Source organism: Prionailurus bengalensis, chromosome C1, assembly GCF_016509475.1.
Source record: "Prionailurus bengalensis isolate Pbe53 chromosome C1, Fcat_Pben_1.1_paternal_pri, whole genome shotgun sequence".
Classification (NCBI taxonomy): domain Eukaryota; kingdom Metazoa; phylum Chordata; class Mammalia; order Carnivora; family Felidae; genus Prionailurus; species Prionailurus bengalensis.
In genome coordinates this window covers 43,848,414-43,854,198 of record NC_057345.1, presented here as the reverse complement: position 1 = coordinate 43,854,198, position 5,785 = coordinate 43,848,414, and positions in this window count along the sequence as shown.

Sequence of the window (5,785 nt, the reverse complement as noted above, 5' to 3'; positions counted from 1 at the left end):
TTATGTGCCAAAATTTGAGTTAATATACTCTTGATTTTCCAGATCTTCCCCTTTCACCCAACCCAACCTAGAAAAGAATTATGAAATGTTCCATGTCTATCGCTATATAATATGATGATCAGAGAACAAACTGAAGCAAAAATGACTCAGAAGTTCATTTGATGTTATTTTGTATAAGCTATAGAGTTTTTGCTGGGTGAGTCTTTCCAAAAAACGATTTTTCTGTGTTCGAAAGCATATCAAGTATAAGTTTCAGAGAAAACCTTTCATGTTGATGGTAAGAATTAGACTCTTTGGGATGCAGAATTAGGTATAGATTTCACTTGTCAAAGACTGTTGTTATCATCATTCCTTTAACCTACAATAATTCAGATTTAAAAAGAAGAGTGACACTAGGCGACATAGTACACCACAGTCAGAACATGATTCTGTGTCATTATACCATGGAATGTTAAAGAATTTTGCAGACCGCTACTTTCCCTACTCACCGGGCATTGCGTGCCAGCACTCTGCAGAGTGAGTCACACGCTTACCTTCCAGCTGGGTCATCAGCTTTCTCTGAGTCAGAAGAAAATAGGGTTAACTAATCAAGTGACACTTTGGTCATAAAATGATGGGTTTTATTTTTTAAAATAGTTTGTCTAGATTTGAAAGACAGAGGGTTTGAAAGTATGCGAACACATCCAGAACGGGTAGAAGGAAGGAATTCTTAAGCAGTTGTCGAGCAGTCATTGTCTCTTTCTTATTTTTTGTAGAAAACAGTTGAAAAACCTGAGGAATAGATTGGAGTTATCTAAAAACACACACAGTTGTCTTATTTTCCCACCCATGCTACATACTTAATGTTCCTTAGTCAGGCACAGGTTTTATTGTGATGCATCCAGTGAAGCATGCTGCGAGGGAAGTACACCAGATGATGCAAATTTATAGTAGCCTGAGAACCCACTGTTAGGGAGGGCCTTCCTTATAAAACACTACAAAGGAATGCGTAGATAAGAAGGAGCAACTGGATAGTTGTCCTAGGTTCTCCCACCTTCTCTTGGTCTTAATTCTCTTTGCTTCTCCAATGAGGTACCCCTGAGACACTCTCCTCTTGAAAGTATCGATCCAAGTTTAGACAAACTATCCCCTCTTGTGTATGAGACATTTCCATATATGTGGAAATACCCAATCATTCCTGTTATTTAGTAGGCATGCAAATATTTGTGTTCTGACTTTTTATTTTAGTATGAAACCAAAAAGACATTTTCGGAAAGAGTTTAGCTTAAAAAAAAAAACTCCCCCCCCCCCCAACAAAATACACGCAACATAAAAATGTTTGACTTGAAATTCCAAAAGAAGCAACAAGACCAGTTCCTTCTTTTTTTTTTTTTTTTTTTTTTTTCCCTTCTTTTAAAGTTAGCCCTTTTGGGGCACCGGGGTGTCTCAGTTGGTTAAGCCTCCCAACTCTTGATTTCGGCTCAGATCATGATCTCACGGGTTCATGGGTTCAAGCCCCGCATTGGGCTCCATGCTGTCAGTGCGGAGCCTGCATGGGATTTTCTCTCTCTCCCTTTCTCTCTGGCCCTCCCTCTCTCTCTCAAAATAAATAAACTTTAAAAAATAAATCAATAAAGTTTAGCCCTTGTTGGATGGGCCCATCTTCACTTGTTGCCATGAGACAGGCAGCACCTTCTTTCCTACCACGCAGTATCTTCTTGAGAATCTTGTCTTGGCCCTGGACAAATTATCAAGACCCTTGAGTCTATGACTCAAACTCCCCACGCTCCAAAGATCTTGGATCAGGTCCCTGGTCTAAGATACATACTAATTCAGGCAGTTACAGAGACTACTATTCCCTATAATGAAGAATGTAAGCCCCAAGAATCCCAATCTTTTCACAAAACTTTATGGACATCTTTTGTTTAGGATACACTTTTTTCCCCCAGGAAATTAGAAATGGCCAGATTATCTGGCCTATCCTGTCTCAGAAATTCCTATGATACATTATCAGCCGACCTGAGCTTTCGATCATCATGTGAAACCTATTTTACTCTGAGCTGATAGTCTAACCAAAAGCAAACAACTTTATCCTTTGTTATTGGTCTGGCTTTATCTCAGATATATGTGCCATTTCCATTATGATTTTTGTAATATATAAAATAGCTCTGTTAGGATTTTTATGAGCTCTTGTGTATCTTAGGGCATATATTGGGAATCTTGACCTAAAGGTTTCTAGACCTTTTCTGATAAAATTAACCAGCCCCCCTCACTTTTGGAGCAATCTATAAAACAGTCTTATCTGAGTCCCAACCCCCCCCCCCCCCCCCCCCCCCGCCCCCGCCACACACACACGCACACCATGACAGTGATTCTGTGCCGGGATCCTGTTCCCGATTCACAGTGTAACCATCCAACAACCACTTGAGAGCCTGAGTGTCAGGCCCTATGCCAGGTGATAGGACTTTAGCAACAAACAAGACTGGTTGCTCAAAGTCTGGGGAAGGAGATGACTATTAACGTGATAAGGGCTATGAGCAGATAAGCATAGAAGTACTATGGGAAGACCCCTAACCTTAATTTGTGGGAGGAAGTGGTATCCAAGCTTAAACCTGGAGGAGAAAGGAAAGCCAGACAAAGAAGTATCCCAAGCAGTGAGAGCAGTGCGCACAAAGACCTAGACATGTGAGGACTGCAAATTGGTCGGCGGGTTGAGACAGAGTACGCAAAAGCATAACGATAGATGGTGCTGGGCGGGCAAAATAACAAAGGACCTTCTTAAACCCAGACTTGATCCTGAGCATGACGGAGAGCCATAGGAAGGTTTGAAGCAAGTTATAGCGTTTTAGAACAGATTCACTTGACAGCAACGTTGAGGATAGACCAGAGGGGCAAGTTCAGAAGCCAACAATAGCGGTTCTGTAGTAACCTCTAGAATCTATTAAATTACGTACTTATTCAGCCACACCAAAATGGGAAATTCCATTCCTTTCCCAGAGTTCTTTTTTTTTTTAATGCCCAATAATCCTGTTTCATTTTACTTCACATATATTTTTGAGTCCTTATCTCTAAGTCTCTCTGCCCCTCCACATTACTGTTTGGATGGTAAACCCTAGGACCGGTCTCTGGGTCCTGGTCACAAGCTAAGTGTTACCAGGCCAACCGGGAAGGCTGTTCCATGAAGCCCAAGCTTCTTACCAGACTTACAGTGGGCTACATTTTTAAACTGCAATGCTAGGTCAACTTCTCACCATCCTCAAATTCTAGGTTTGCCAACCCAGTCTCTTCCAACCCAGTGTGCTCCTGAGCCCCTCCCACAAGCTTTCCAGTTGCTAAGGGTGTCATGTTTACATTCGAGTATCATCAACATTTGAGTTACCTTTTTTTATCTTTCTTTCCTTGACCACTTGTTCTAGAGTCTGGGGGTGGAGGTATGTACAGTAACGGAGTTTGAAATAGTGGGAAATGCAGACTTCCCGTGAGAAGCTAGACTGTACAATGAATGTGCATTTTCTGACTCCTTGCGATAATTATACTGGGAGGTACAGTGTCTATACCTTTTCCGAAAGTTGTGATTGTTGAAGTCAGCTCCGTACATTTCAAATTAAGTGCTCTCTTCCTGTGATGTCGATGACTTAACTTGTTTAGAGCAGGCGTTCTTCACCCTGTTCAGACTGTGGACGTTTTTGGCGATCTGGTGAAGACTGTGGACTCCTTAGAACAATGTTTTCAAATGCATAAAACTAAATACGAAGGACTGCAAAGGACACTAATGATGTTAAAATATAGTTCTTAAGAGACTTTTGAAATGTTGTGGTTGTGTGTATAGGTGTTTCTTTATTAACACATAAATTAAGGTCTAGTGGTGGTTCTAAAACCTCTGTAATTTCAAAGTAACTGCGAATTCTTATTTTGAAATATCTGCAGCAACTGTAATATGATCTCTAAACGCCTGTGATTTCTATTGGTGACAAAGTCACAGGTACTTCTCATATACTGTCGATTGTTGCCTGTATTTCATAACTGAAGGAAATGATAGATTTCAGTTAGAAGTTAGTGAAAATAAAGATTGAATTTTTTTCCCCATTCAAGTTCGCTGAATCCTTGGTTTAAAGGACGTCTAACCTTTGTCATTTTTTATAAGATTTTATTGAAATTCCAGTTCACCTACAGTTTTACTTTGTCATTTTAGGAGCAAAATATTTTTGTTTGCTTCTTCAATTCTAAATTATTTGTTGGGTTTTTTGGGGGTTTTTTTTGTTTTTTTTTTTACTGTTTCCTGTGTGCTTTTTATATTTGAATTGTTCTGCAACATTGGAACAGCAATAATTGAAGGCTTGGGCAGAAAGAAAACAGCGACTAATTAGACATGAGAGGTTTCCACAAAAGCTCGATAATGTTACCTCAAGATGTACCATCAGGCAGTCATTGCTGGAGCCCCACATCTGTTGAATCATAATGCTTAAGTATGTCAACTTCAATAACGTGAGGATCATCTGCATTAAACTATATTATAATGCTATCTTGGAAAAGTGTCTGCTGAGATCTATCACAATGGCGTTTGTCACTTCTGCCAAGCCCTTCAGAGCAGTCTCGCTATCACGTTAAATGGGTGCTTACAACATTCTTCTAGGAAAGCAGGCTGGGACCCGCTATTCCCATTCTAGCCTTGGCGTAGACAGTCTCAGAGAGGAGAGACGGCCAGCCAGCGCTCCCCAACTTATAGGGGAGGAGTGATAAATGCCGAGGCAGGGACCAGGCCTCACTCTAGGCGGGTCTGGAAGGAGATCTCTCCGGTTCCTGGGTCCATGTAACGGTGGCACCCATTAGCATTCTCCAACCCAGCGTTGGGCACTGGACTGAGAAGCAGTCCTAGCGGATCTCTCTGTGATTGTAAACAAACCAAGGCCTCCAGAAACAATATTGCAGGGAGCGGAGCTCTTTTCACATAGGGGCTCTTACTTCATAATACACGTAGCCCTTTGAGGTAAGTGTCCTTATCTCCATCCTTCAGATGAGGAAAGATTGCAAGAGGCTGTGACTTGCCACCTTAAATGAGATCGTACTAATCTGACAGAGTTGGGATGAAAACCCCGGTGTGTCTGACAAGCTGAGGTTTGCTGATCTCACATCTAGGGAGTCTCTCCTAGCCACAGCTGGGCTAAGACAGAACCCCACAGGGTAAGGTATATAGGGAAAGGTAAATCCAGGGAGGAGGGAGAGTCAGGTCTTCACCAAGTGAGGTTTTTACCCGGATCTGGGCACAAAAGGTGGATTTAGAAAGGCAGAAGGATGGGGCGCCTGGGTGGCTCAGTCAGCTGAGTGGTTGAGCATCCAAACTTGATTTCTGCTCAGGTCATGATCTCACAGTTCATGGGTTTGAGCCCCCTGTCGGGCTCTGTGCTGGCAGTGTGGAACCTGCTTGGGATTCTCTCTCTCTCTCTCTCTCTCTCTCTCTCTCTCTCTTTCTCTCTCTCTCTCTCTCTCTCTCCTCTCCCCTGCTTGCCCACTCTCTCTCTCAAAGTAAATAAACTTCCAAAAAATCTTAAAAACCAAAAAAAGGCAGAGAGAGCCAGCAGAAGTCACTCTAAGCAAGTGACAAGCTATAGTCTGGAGAGAGATGTATAACCCATGTAACAGTTTACTCAAATCCAGCATAAAGAAATCCATAAATCAATAAGAAAATGACACACTGCCCATAGAAAAATGAACAACAGATAGGAAAAAGCAACACATCAGGGAGGAAATCCGCACGACCCGTGTAAAAAAAAGAGCGGCACAAAAGCATGGAGTAGGACAAGGCTTT